The 14,544-nt window shown below is 37.8% G+C and overlaps 1 protein-coding gene across 5 annotated transcripts in view; it reads left to right on the top strand.

The window, feature by feature from the left end:
• Window positions 1–14,544, top strand: part of ARMC8 (armadillo repeat containing 8) — a 104,380-nt gene that overhangs the window by 20,727 nt on the left and 69,109 nt on the right. The gene's annotated exons all lie outside the window — the stretch shown is intronic.

Genomic DNA, 14,544 nt, shown 5'->3' with positions numbered 1-14,544 from the left:
TGACTCATAGGGTTGGGAAACACGGAGCACCCACAGGGCTGAGCTGTCCTGGGGAAGGAGGACCCAAAAAAGGTCAGGATGAGATACATTTGGGATAGCAGTGAGGGCACAGATGAGTCCCTTTCTTCTTAACCCTGTTAGTGTTATCAGCAAGATAACATCTTTAGTTTAACTCTTGCTCAACCATGGCAAGGCTAGGATGCTTCCCACTTCCAAAAAAAAAAAAAAGCTCTATAGAAGGGATGTCTTTCTTGAGAGTGTGTATTTGTAAAGTAGAGGCAAGATAAGTAAGTAAGGCTGCTTGACTGTTCAAATTGAGCTGGAAGGGAAGGTGAGGAGCTGGATGGAGATCCACCTGGGAAACTCGACACCTCCTCTTCACATCTTCTCAGTTTACAGAAACAGGAGATGATATTTCTTGTTTTCTCATTATGTTAACTTTGCCTTTGTCCCCTTAACTGGGAGACTCTATAATGATTTAATCAGCGCCTTTAAGTCTGGTTTGATTAATACCAGGAAAAGTGGTATTAAATCTGTCTCTTAAATAAATCAGTTTGGGTTGTACCTACACACACAAATTAGTTGAAGAGATAGGTTTAATTTGACACTCTTTCTTAGACAGGCAGACACTCCCCCACACAAAGCTAGACACAGCTTTGTATATTGATAATCCTAGATATCACTTAAGATTCCTCAATAAATAGTTTCGCTGGAAATGTCAGACTCATTAAGTATTCAGTAAATGGTATAAGATGTTGTTGTTGTTTTCATTATTACTGCTTCTGTGGTTGTTTAGGAGAAAAGCTAAATTTCTCAGTCAAGGATTCTGCGTGAAAGACTTGTATTTTGAGTCACATCTGATATGAGTAGCTGATTCAAGTGTTGTCACTGTTAGAAATTTCTCATTTACCAAAAATCACTGTAGCTTTTTGAAAGGTGATTAAATATCAAATAAGGCATAAAAAACACTAGGAAGGGAATAAATATCAAATAAGGCATAAAGAACACTGGGAAGGGCTTCCCTGGTGGCGCAGTGGTTGAGAGTCCGCCTGCCGACGCAGGGGACACGGGTTTGTGCCCCGGTCCCCGAAGATCCCACATGCCGCGGAGCGGCTAGACCCGTGAGCCATGGCCGCTGAGCCTGCGTGTCCGCAGCCTGTGCTCTGCGACGGGAGAGGCCACAACAGTGAGATGCCCGCGTACCGCAAAACAAACAAACAAACAAACAAAACACTGGGAAGAGCGTATTATTTCAAACTAGCTAAGGTATAGTTTGATAGACTTAGTGCCTCTTAAAAAATGATCAAGTCTAAGACACTTAGCTGTCAGCTAAGAAGATAAGAAAGGTTTGTGTGGGGGGATAGTGGAGTGGAAAGAGCACGGGCTTTCGAGTTGGACAACGGTAGGTTGGATACCTGGTTCTGATACTTCCTAGTAGAGTCCTTTCCTAGTACAGTGCTTGGGCAGGTTATTTGATTTCTTTGAGCCTCCACTTTATCATCTGTAAAGGGAGAGTAATACTGCCCGTCTTGCCAAGTTGTTAAGAATTAAGACAGAAACATAACATTCAGTGCCTGGTATGTTGTGGATACCCACAACTGGTGCTTAAATGGTTAGTAGTTATTGACCCTAATTTAAAACAACTTCAAAAATAAGGTGATTCTTTTCAAAGAAGAGAAAGAAAAACTAAACAAAATGTCAAAGAGAGAAAACAATTCCCACCGAAGGAGAAGAAGAGGGAGAGGAGCTAGAATTCTTGATTCAGACAAGAAAATCTGAGTGATAGCACGTTGCAGTGAATGTGATTGCTACTGAAAATACTAAAATCTATTGATAGTTCGAAACGGACAGATCACCCAAAGTCTTTTCTCTTCACGGCCTTCTAGGGGTGTGTGCAGTATGATTTGATAAAGCTTTCTTCACCGCAGAGAGAAAAAGTTATCCTGTCTGACTTAATTCTTTCCTGAACTTTGTTACTGTCTGAAGATTAATTGTACATAGTCAATTGAATGAAAAGTGAGTTACATTTTTAACATTTACTTTTAAGTAACCTTGTCTAATACAAGAATAATACAATATTGATAGAGGAAAAGGGGGAGCCAAAATGATGTTTAGGAAAAGAGAATTGACCAATTCTTTTCTTTTATTTAATACACATTACACAGCCACCGTTGAGTCAGTCATACAGAGACCATTACTAGACCAAAAGAGGCAGGTAGAAGGAAGGTGACCACAGAGTGTAAACAACCAAAGGTAGCCTTCTGGTTTTAGGGAAGGAAAAGACAGAGGCTGAAGTAACCAACTTTGAATCCAAAGTATCCAATTCGAAAGACATAAAAAAGAATTGATGACTAGCTTTAGCTACGAGACAACCAGAGTTCTGTCATTTTTCTAGCAATGTTAGTCTGATTTTTCACTAGCAGGAAAAACAAAATCGAAGAAACTGAAGATGAATAATAACTTTTCATCAAGGCCTCTAACTAATCTACTCAGCTGAGTTAGAGCCATAGCCCTATGCATAAATATAGGGAACTTTTTTGTAGATAACCCATGCTGTGAAGGACCATTTTACCTAGTCAGTGAGTATGCCTTTGAAGAATACTATTAAACATCAGAACTGCTTAAGTTTAATTGTTAAAGAATGAGGAGTTATCCTAGAGACAACATTTTTGTTTATAGTACAACATTTAGCATAAATTTGAATGGTCCTATTATACTAAAGGTTTGAAAACAGAATTAGGTCCTGAAAAGCAAGGTTTCAAATGTGTAACTGAGTGGTTGGTGGAGTAAGATAGGAGTCAGATATGAGCAGAGAGAACAGGGCAATCAGCTGTGTAGGTCATAAACTACAGCCTTTGCAACTACAACAGAGAGTAGGTACATCAGATAAACTATACTGTATTGCCAATTTTGAGCTTCCTCTAGTGTGGTGATCTGCGTGTGACTTTAAAAAAAACAATTACAGGATGTTTTTGGTGAAGTTACTCTGGTATTAGCTCAACCATGTTAAATTTCATAGTTGCAGAAGAATAACTGTTGAAATGTTTTTGTAGACCTTGAGTTAAAGCTGCTTAAACATTGTGCTTTTTTTAACATACCTAAATTAGAGCACCTGAATCTGGTTTTGATGTTAGTGATTCTCCGTGAAAAAAATAAACAGATATCCCCGTGTGGCCTTATGTTGATATTCCCTTTGTTGAAAGGCAAAAGATGATATAAGCAAATGTGGCTGGCTTTGTAGTTTCAAAGTTGAATCAAACTAGAAACCTAGATTGGCTCTTTCTGGTAAACTAAGGCAGGCAGTTGTGGATACTGTAGAATTGTGTGGCTTTCACCAAGTATCCATTTTTAAAAAGTGTCTTCTGAAATATTTTAATATACTGATGACATAAGTTCATTTTGGTAATGGTTTTGGTACTTCATTCTCTGGTTCCAAGAAAATATGTTCCTCTGGTTTCAGAAGAATATAGGCACTTTCCATTTTCTTGCATGTCCTGAAGATACGAGCTCCCATAAAATGAAGCCTCTGGCTTTTGGAAATTTTAAATTAAAGGATAAGTTTTAGGCTAATTCAAAAGAAATGTCCTGTTAGTTACTTTCAAAAGTGTTACAGGTAAGCATAAGTGAAGATGACCTTAATACCAAATGAAATGGAGTGATTCTGAGAGTTACTTGTTTAAAACTTTGTATTCTGAGACAGGTTAGTCTGGTTAAAATGGTAGCAAGATTTTCCAGAAATTGTTAGATCAGATTGGCATAGTTTTGTGTACAGATATATAAGCCTTTTATATATATATATATATGATACTCACTTTGAACATCAAAAATAGCTGAATATTTGTATGTATATCTATGTATATATCTTGTCATTTTTATAAGCCACTTAACTGTATGCTTCCATATTCATAATGTTCTAACACCTTTCTGATGTTCTTTGGAATGATTACATATATTAAAAATATTTATTAATGTACTGTAAAAATATTTTACATTTATTAGTGCAGTTATTACATTGCACTTTTCATTTTTGGAGAATGTAAGGTGATTGGTAATCACCTTATAACTCTGATAAAACAGAGTTAAGTACAACTCCTAATTTCTGAACTAGTGTTTATAAACATCGGAACTGTATCTGACGCCACCCTACATTCCAGAAATCTACACCTCAGGGTAATTTGTTTATAAGAACGAACTAAGTTACTGTCAATTCTCAGTTCTGTTCAGTGTATACATACAGTAGGTGCACAATAATTGCCTAAGTTGACTTGAAAGGAAGTTCACTGTAAATCTCTTAAGTACCTGCTGAATCAAAGCCTTATGTTAAAAGTAACTTTAGTTTGAATAATAGATCATCATTACCCATTTCTTTTAAAATTGGCAGTTCACATATGATGATGGTGATTTTGATTGGAATATGAAGAATCTCATTCCTTAACCATGCTGGATATTAGAAACTTATTGTACTTGGATGTTTGGATGTTACATTTTGCAAAAAGAACATCATAATAATAATTATTACAGGGTCAGAGCAGTGATTAAGTTTGTAATTTTCCAAGTCCAAATAATTTTGTTAAGTGGTTGACCCTGTTGCCTTATTGTAGCTACCCACAAATATGTATTTCTTCCTTATGTCTTATGAAAAGTGAGTTTTCTTAAGTAGGTCAGACTTTATGTACTTTTTGGCTACTTCATGCCAATTAGACCAAGAATGAATGTGTAGTATTCCAAATAAGAGCTGCTTCAGGTAAGTGAAAAGTCATACTGGTTCAAAATGAAAATGACGTCATTGATCTTTAGCTTCTGGCTCCAGCCTTCAATGATTTTAAAGATAATTTTCTATTTTTAGATGATAATTAGGTTTTCAGTTAAAATTTATGCTGTTTTGACCGTTTAGGAATAATATGCTCATACCTGATTGACTTAGACTTTGTTTCTCCAACAGGTCTAGGTTCCAATTATTATTTTTACTTTTCCTACTATTTTAATGACAAAGTGTGGTGTTTACTTTCTCTCTTGGTTTTGATCACAAATCATAATACTCTGATTTAGACATATGCTGTAGTAGGCACTGCACATGTCGTTTTTATATTCAAGACCTTTTTCTCTACCACACTAAAAATTAAACTCCTTCAGAGCAAAGAAAGGAAGTGGAAAGGTTAACCTCCATGTAAAAGTGGGTGCATTTTGAGTCCAGTTATTACTGGGCAAATTTAAGGTTCTAGCTAGATTTTAGCTGAAAATGTTCTCTGACACGTGCATTTTTGTAACATCTTAATATCGACTCCACTTCTCCCATCCTCGAGGAGTAGACTATCCCCAAGGCTTACATTTTAGCTTTTCTACCCAGATATTCTTATCTCATCTCAAAGATAATTCAGTACGTATAAAATCAAGATAGATCCTTGTCTTGCTAAGGGGTTTATTCTCCAAACTTCCTAGTGTTCTCTGCACCCAGGCATCCAGACTTGAAGTATTCACTCAAGACATGTCACATATCACATTTCCTGTACCTGTCAAACCTATCAAATCATCTTGTTAACTGCTTCCTTAAAATGTCCTCTTTATTTAATGGTTCCTATGCTGCTACTTAGTCTCAGATAACCAGATACCTCGATGGATTGAGTAGTTTTTTAAAGAAACGTCTATTGAGTGCCTATCAGGTGCTAGGTAGGCATTGTGCTAGTATATGGGAGTATATAAGAGTGAATAATTAGTCACTGCCCTGGGAGATCCGAAAGTCTAATGCAGGAGTCAGATAACTAAAGAGACAGTTCACTGTAGTTTGATTAGTGAATTCTGTGATAATGAGAAGCACAGAGGGTCTTGGGACCACAGAGCAAGGGCATCAGCCGTTTGGTTGCCTCTCTTGACTCTAGAATGATCTGTATTCCAGTCCATTCCACATTCAGCTTATCTTCCATTGTCATTGCTTCCTTCATGTCCTTTTTCTGATCAAACATATGATTTCTCCTTAATCCATCCCCCTTTAGTTTGTCTCTTCTCCCTATCGCTTTTCTAACTTTGTTCCATGCTTAATGCTCCACCTTAAAGGGAACCTTCTTTTCGGTCCTGGCTCCTGGTACTGCCCCAGAAGTATGCTAAATTCATTTCCAATATGGTTCCTTTTGCCCTCCTCATCCACTTACTCAAATCCTAGCCATTTTCTAAGGTCCGTCTTAGTTCCTACCATTGCTTCAAAACCTGTGAAGCTTGTCTTACCATCTACTTTTCTCAGCCCTAGAAGCACACCATTTGTACTATACCCTGCCTTACATTGTTAGTGTTATTTTTGTCTCAAAAAGATTGTAAACTCTTCAGATCAGGCGGCATCTCATTATGCGATGCTTTCGTGTCCTTCATAGAGCCCAGCACAGTGCTGAGCCCAAAACGTAATTGCTGAATTTCAGTAGTATGTTAGTAGGGCATTCCACCCCCTCCAGTATCAAAGATTGGTGGACATGAGATTGAGATTATATATTTCTTTGATCTACTGGGAAAAGGATGTCTTGGACTAAAAGATATGCTTTTATTTTGCATACAAATGTAAATTGAAAGACAGGAGGAAAAAGGAAATTCATTTACTAAATTCTTCCGTCTTTTCTCTGAATGCCTGATATGCTGGAGGTAATGGAAAAAACACTTGGCATAAAGGACATGGGTTGAGACTGGCTCTGTCATTCACTGTGGAGCTCTGACAAGAGCCCAAACCCAAGTCTTAGCTTCCTCATCTGTAAAATGGGGTTAATATTACTCAAGATTGTGGTGAAGATTAAATAATAGGTATGGAATGCTTTGTGAACTTCAAAGCAATGTGTAAACCCTGCCTAGTTTTGTTGTGCTCCCATCTTGATAGTTGTGACTTTGTATTTTACAAAAATGTGGATTTCTATATGGTATGTTTTGTGATCCATTGATAGTAACTTCTCTGATATTTCCAGGTCAGACTGGTTTTTTGCCTCTGAAGAGGAGGCAGACTTCTTTCCTAAAAAAGTAACGAGTGTGTTATGATACAGGCCACTAGGAGAGATACCTAACACAGACTTGGGAGTTGTCAGGGCATGCTTCCTGGAGGATGACACTGACATAGAAGCTCAGACCTGAAAGATGAGTAAAGTTGGCCAGGAAATGATATAAGGGAGGGAATAATAAGGAAATGAAAGAGAGAGAAGATAGCTAACACTCTGGGAACTGAAAGAAGCTTCATTTGGCTGGCTCTGAAATTGAATCTTACCCTGTACTTAGATCTGCTAAAAATGAGTATATGTATTGATTATTGTCTCTTTCGGTTTTAACTCTTCCATAGAAATGATCTTCTGGTATCCCTTTATATTAACAACGGAATAGAATTTATTTGCAGGGCGTTAACATCTCTTCCTTGTCTAGTATAGATATATTTTACTTATTAGAGCCAGAGCAAGAACTGTTTTCTTTAGACATCGGTCCATTTTATTAATTGTGTTCTCTTTAGCCTGCAATTACTCTATAACTACCAGCTGCCTCCTTCGTGTCCTTTTTGCAAACTGTTAGGAGAACTGGAAAATTGGTTTTGGAGTTTTTGTTTGCTTTTGTCTATATAAACATTTACTCTGGCATGATTTGAGGTATTTGGGTTGTGTTTATAAGGTGGGAACACCCCATTTCTGCTTCGTTTAGGAAGAATGGGGAGAAATCTGAGAAAATGTTAGGGTTGGGAATTCCAGAATAGAGAGAACCTCCAGCATGGCACCTGGCATAAAATAAACTCTCAGTAGATAGCTAGCTACTGGACAAATGAATGTACTGTGTTGGTATAGGCAGAACACATTAAGAGAAAAGAAGAAGATGAAAGAAAATGACAGACGGCTAGGTTAGGGTCTGTAAGCTGACAATTGGGAAACAGGTCTCTAAGAAAACAGCAGGCATCCATAAGGAGGCAGGAGCTTAGACGTACAATTTCTCATCAACTATGCTTTGCTCAGGGAAGCTTCAGTATCACATAATTTTATAATCATGTATCAGAACCTGGTTAAAACCTTAGTAAACTTCATTCAGCTTAGTCCTCATAAACAAAAAATACTCCTGCTGATCCCCTATAAACCATATGGAAGATCTGAGGGATATTTACAGAGAGAGAGGTAAGGACCTGAAAAATAGACCACCCTCAAGCATTGAGCTGAAGGAAGAAGACTAACAGGTTCAGTGTTTGGCTCAAGACTTGTGAAAATGCTATTCAAAAACTTGTGGGGAGAATCAGCTTTCAGCAGACCACTACGTCATAGTAGCATTTTTCTGTAATAATTGAAGAAGGTAATTAAGGAGAGGGGTATTATAATTATTGGGTTTTCAATGCCAGTGAAATTGGTCGGTATTGGAAACACAAGCTGACAATAACATTTAGTCACTGATTTTCCTCATAACTCCCCCTCCCCGTCCCCACTTTCTACTCTGTTTTTCTATAAGATCATGGTTTGCCAATTACAGAACTTTTTCAGAATTGTAAATTTCATGGTCAGCAAAAAAAAATTCCTGTATATTGTAGAGCTCTGCTGCCTACAAGAGAAGTCAAAGAGATGCTCAGTAAGTAATTAAGGGAATGTATTTTGGGATATGAAAGAAAAATAATTTATAATGTTTCAATATGTAAGTGCTTAGGCATGACCATGTTAGAAAACTTAACGATGTATGAATGCAAGAGCAGAAACTGTGGACTGATGTAGGTATGGTATTGATGACCCATATACCATGAGTGCCACTGATCTGATTTTCCAAAGTGAAATAACTTTTAATGAAAAGTATAGTCTCGAGCAGAAGCAAGAAGAACTACAGTCCTGCAGCCTGTGGAACAAAAACCACATTCACAGAAAGATAGACAAGATGAAAAGGCAGAGGGCTATGTACCAGATGAAGGAACAAGATAAAACACCAGAAAAACAACTAAATGAAGTGGAGATAGGCAACCTTCCAGAAAAAGAATTCAGAGTAATGATAGTGAAGATGGTCCAAGACCTTGGAAAAAGAATGGAGGCAAAGATCAAGAAGATGCAAGAAATGTTTAACAAAGACCTAGAAGAGTTAAAGGACAAACACACAGAAGTAAACAATACAATAACTGAAATGAAAACTACACTAGAAGAAATCAATAGCAGAATAACTGAGGCAGAAGAACGGATAAGTGACCTGGAAGACAGAATGGTGGAATTCACTGCTGTGGAACAGAGTAAAGAAAAAAAAAAGAAAAGAAATGAAGACAGCCTAAGAGACCTCTGGGACAACATTAAACGCAACAACATTCGCATTACAGGGGTCCCAGAAGGAGAAGAGAGGGAGAAAGGACCCGAGAAAATATCTGAAGAGATTATAGTCAAAAACTTCCATAACATGGGAAAGGAAATAGCCACCCAAGACCAGGAAGCGCAGAGAGTCCCATACAGGATAAACCCAAGGAGAAACACGCTGAGACACATAGTAATCAAATTGGCAAAAATTAAAGACAAAGAAAAATTATTGAAAGCAGCAAGGGAAAAATGACAACATACAAGGGAACTCCCATAAGGTTAACAGCTGATTCCTCATCTCAGCAGAAACTCTACAAGCCAGAAGGGAGTGGCATGACATATTTAATGTGATGAGAGGGAAGAACGTACAACCAAGATTACTCTACCTGGCAAGGATCTCATTCAGATTTGATGGAGAAATCAAAAGCTTTACAGACAAGCAAAAGCTGAGAGAATTCAGCACCACCAATCTACAACAAATGCTAAAGGAACTTCTCTAAGTGGGAAACACAAGAGAAAAAAAGGACCTACAAAAACAATCCCAAAACAATTAGGAAGATGGTAATAGAAACATACATATCGATAATTACCTTAAACGTGAATGGATTAAATGCTCCAACCAAAAGACAGAGTCTCGCTGAATGGATACAAAAAACAAGACCCATATATATGCTGTCTACAAGAGACCCACTTCAGACTTAGGGACACATACAGACTGCAAGTGAGGGGATGGAAAAAGATATTCCATGCAAATGGAAATCAAAAGAAAGCTGGAGTAGCAATACTCATGTCAGATAAAATAGACTTTAAATTAAAGAATGTTACAACACACAAGGAAGGACACTACATAATGATCAAGGGATCAATCCAAGAAGAACATATAACAATTATAAATATATATATGCACCCAACATAGGAGCACCTCAATACGTAAGGCAACTGCTAGCAGCTATAAAAGAGGAAGTCGACTGTAACACAGTAATAGTGGGGGAATTTAACACCTCACTTACACCAATGGACAGATCATCCAAAATGAAAATAAATAAGGAAACAGAAGCTTTAAATGACACAATAGACCAGATAGACTTAATTGATATTTATAGGAGATTCCATCCAAAAACAGCAGATGACGCTTTCTTCTCAAGTGCGCACAGAACATTCTCCAGGATAGATCACATCTTGGGTCACAAATGAAGCCTCAGCAAATTGAAGAAAATTGAAATCATATCAAGCATCTTTTCTGACCACAATGCTATGAGATTAGAAATCAGTTACAAGGAAAAAACCATCAAAAACAAAAACACATGGAGGCTAAACGGTGTTTGTTACTAAATAACCAAGAGATCACTGAAGAAATCAAAAGAGGAAATCGAAAAATAACTAGAGACAAATGACAGTGAAAACATGACAATCCAAAACCTATGGGATGCAGCAAAAGCAGTTCTAAGAGGGAAGTTTATAGCAATACAATCCTACCTCAAGAAACAACAAACATCTCAAACAATCTAACCTTGCACCTAAAAGAACCAGAGAAAGAGGAACAAACAAAACCCAAAGTTAGTAGAAGAAAAGAAATCATAAAGAACCAAGCAGAAATAAATGAAATAGAAACAAAAAGAACAGCAGCAAAGATCAGTAAAACTAAAAGCTAGTTCTTTGAGAAGATAAACAAACTTGATAAACCATTAGCCGTACTCATCAAGAAAAAGAGGGAGAGGACTCAAATCAGTAAAATTAGAAACGAAAAAGAAGTTACAGCAGACAGTGCGGAAATACAAAGCATCCTAAGAGACTACTGCAAGCAACTCTATGCCAATAAAATGGACAACCTGGAAGAAATGGCCAAATTCTTAGAAAGGTGTAACCTTCCAAGACTGAACCAGGAAGAAATAGAAAATATGAACAGATCAATCACAAGTAATGAAATTGAAACTGTGATTAAAAATCTTCCAACAAAGAAAAGTCCAGGACCAGATGGCTTCACAGGTGAATTCTATCAAACATTTAGAGAAGAGCTAACACCCATCCTTCTCAGACTCTTCCAAAAAATTGCAGAGGAAGGAACACTCCCAAACTCATTCTACGAGGCCACCATCACCCTGATACCAAAACCAGACAAAGATACTACAACAAAAGAAAATTACAGACCAATATCACTGATGAATATAGATGCAAAAATCCTCAACAAAATACTTGCAAACAGAATCCAAGGACACATTAAAAGGATCATACACCATGATCAAGTGGGATATATCCCAGGGATGCAAGGATTCTTCAGTATACGCAAATCAATCAATGTGGTACACCATATTAAGAAACTGAAGAAGAAAAACCATATGATCATCTCAGTAGATGCAGAGAAGGCTTTTGACAAAATTCAACACCCATTTATGATAAAAACTCTCCACAAAGTGGGCATAGAGGGAACCTACCTCAACATAATATAAGCCATATATGACAAACCCAGAGCAAACTTCATTCTCAATGGTGAAAAACGGAAAGCATTTCCTCTAAGATCAGGAACAAGACAAGGTTGCCCACTCTCACCACTATTATTCAACATAGTTTTGGAAGTTTTAGCCACAGCAATCAGAGAAGAAAAAGAAATAAAAGGAATACAAATTGGAAAAGAAGAAGTAAAACTGTCACTGTTGGCAGGTGACATGATGCTATACATAGAGAATCCTAAACATGCCACCAGAAAACTACTAGAACTAATCAATGAATTTGATAAAGTTGCAGGATACAGAATTAATGCACAGAAATCTCTTGCATTCCTATACACTAATGATGAAAAATCTGAAAGAGAAATTAAGGAAACACTCCCATTTACCATTGCAAAAAAAAGAATAAAATACCTAGGAATAAACCTACCTAGGGAGACAAAAGACCTGTATGCAGAAAACTATAAGACACTGATGAAATAAATTAAAGATGATACCAACAGATGGAGAGATATACTGTGTTCTTGGATTGGAAGAATCAATATTGTGGAAATGACTATACTACCCAAAGCAGTCTGCTGATTGAATGCAATCGCTATCAAATTACCAGACACATTTTTACAGAACGAGAACAAAAAATCTTAAAATTTGTATGGAGACACAAAAGACCCCGAATAGCCAAAGCAGTCTTGAGGGGAAAAAACGGAGCTGGAGGAATCAGACTCCCTGACTTCAGACTATACTACGAAGCTACAGTAATCAAGACAATATGGTACTGGCACAAAACCAGAAATATAGATCAATGGAACAGGATAGAAAGCCCAGAGATAAACCATGCTCCTGTGGTCAACTGATCTGTGACAAAGGAGGCAAGGATATACAATGGAGAAAAGACAGTCTCTTCAATAAGTGGTGCTTGGAGAACTGGACAGCTACATGTACAAGAATGAAATTAGAACACTCCCTAACACCATACACAAAAATAAACTCAAAACGGTTTAGAGACCTTAATGTGAGACCGGAGACTATAAAACTCTTAGAGGAAAACATAGGAAGAACACTCTTTGACATAAATCACAGCAAGATCTTTTTTGATCCACCTCCTAGAGTAATGGAAATAAAAACAAAAATAAACAAATGGGACCTAATGAAACTTAAAAGTTTTTGCATAGCAAAAGAATCTACAAACAAGATGAAAAGACAACCCTCAGAATGGGAGAAAATATTTGCAAACGAATCAGTAGACAAAGGATTAATCTCCAAAATATATAAACTGCTCATGCAGCTCAATATTAAAAAAACAAACAACCTAATCCAAAAATGGACAGAAGACCTAAATTGACATTTCTCCAGAGAAGACATACAGATGGCCAAGAAGCACATGAAAAGCTGCTCAACATCACTAATTATTAGCGAAATGCAAATCAAAACTACAATGAGGTATCACCTCACACCAGTTAGATTGGGCATTGTCAGAAAATCTACAAACAACAAATGCTGGAGAGGGTGTGGAGAAAAGGGAACCCTCTTGCACTGTTGGTGGGAATGCAAATTGATACAGCCACTATGGAGAACAGTATGGAGGTTCCTTAAAAAACTACACATAGAACTACCATATGACCCAGCAATCCCACTACTGGGCATATACCCAGAGAAAACCATAATTCAGAAAGACACATGCACCCCAATGTTCATTGCGGCACTATTTGCAATAGCCAGGACCTGGAAGCAACCTAAATGCCTGTCATCAGATGAATGGATAAAGAAGATGTGGTACATGTATACAATGCACTATTAATCAGCCATAAAAAGGAACGAAATTGGGTCATTTGTAGACACGTGGATGGATCTAGAGACTGTCATACAGAGTGAAGTAAGTCAGAAAGAGAAAAACAAATATTGTATATTAACGTGTATATGTGGAACCTAGAAAATGGTACAGATGACCAGTTTGCAGGGCAGATATTGAGACACAGATGCAGAAAGCAAACGTATGGACACCAAGGGGGGAAAGTGGCGGGAGTCGGGGGGTGGGATGAATTGGGAGATTGGGATTGCCATATATACACTAATATGTATAAAATGGATAACTGGGGCTTCCCTGGTGGCGCAGTGGTTGAGAGTCTGCCTGCTAATGCAGGGGACACGGGTTCGAGCCCTGGTCTGGGAAGATCCCACATGCCGCGGAGCAACTAGGCCCATGAGCCACAATTACTGAGCCTGCGCATTTGGAGCCTGTGCACCGCAACAAGAGAGGCTGCGATAGTGAGAGGCCCGCGCACCGCGATGAAGAGTGGCCCCCGCTTGCCACAACTAGAGAAAGCCCTTGCACAGAAACGAAGACCCAACACAGCCATAAATAAATAAAAATAAAAATTTTAAAATGGATAACTAATAAGAACCTACTGTATAGAAAAATAAAACAAAATTCAAAAAAAGAAAAGTATAGTCTCCCTTTTATTTACAAGGCAGGTACAGTACTGAAAGATATGGTTTTCTCCTAGAGTCTCTCATACAGAGTGAAATAAGTCAGAAAGAGAAAGACAAATACCGTATGCTAACACATATATATGGAATCTAAGAAAAAAAATGTCATGAAGAACCTAGGGGTAAGACGGGAATAAAGACACAGACCTACTAGAGAATGGACTTGAGGATATGGGGAGGGGGAAGGGTAAGCTGTGACAAAGTGAGAGAGTGGCATGGACATATATACACTACCAAACGTAAAATAGCTAGCTAGTGGGAAGCAGCCGCATAGCACAGGGAGATCAGCTTGGTGCTTTGTAACCTCCTAGAGGGGTGGGATAGGGAGGGTGGGAGGGAGGGAGATGCAAGAGGGAGGA

This window comes from Mesoplodon bidens (genome assembly GCF_964165515.1).
Source record: "Mesoplodon bidens genome assembly, chromosome: 5".
In the NCBI taxonomy this organism is placed as follows: Eukaryota; Metazoa; Chordata; class Mammalia; order Artiodactyla; family Ziphiidae; genus Mesoplodon; species Mesoplodon bidens.
The sequence above is the reverse complement of the archived record's forward strand: the minus strand, read 5'-3'. Positions and strand labels throughout refer to the sequence as shown.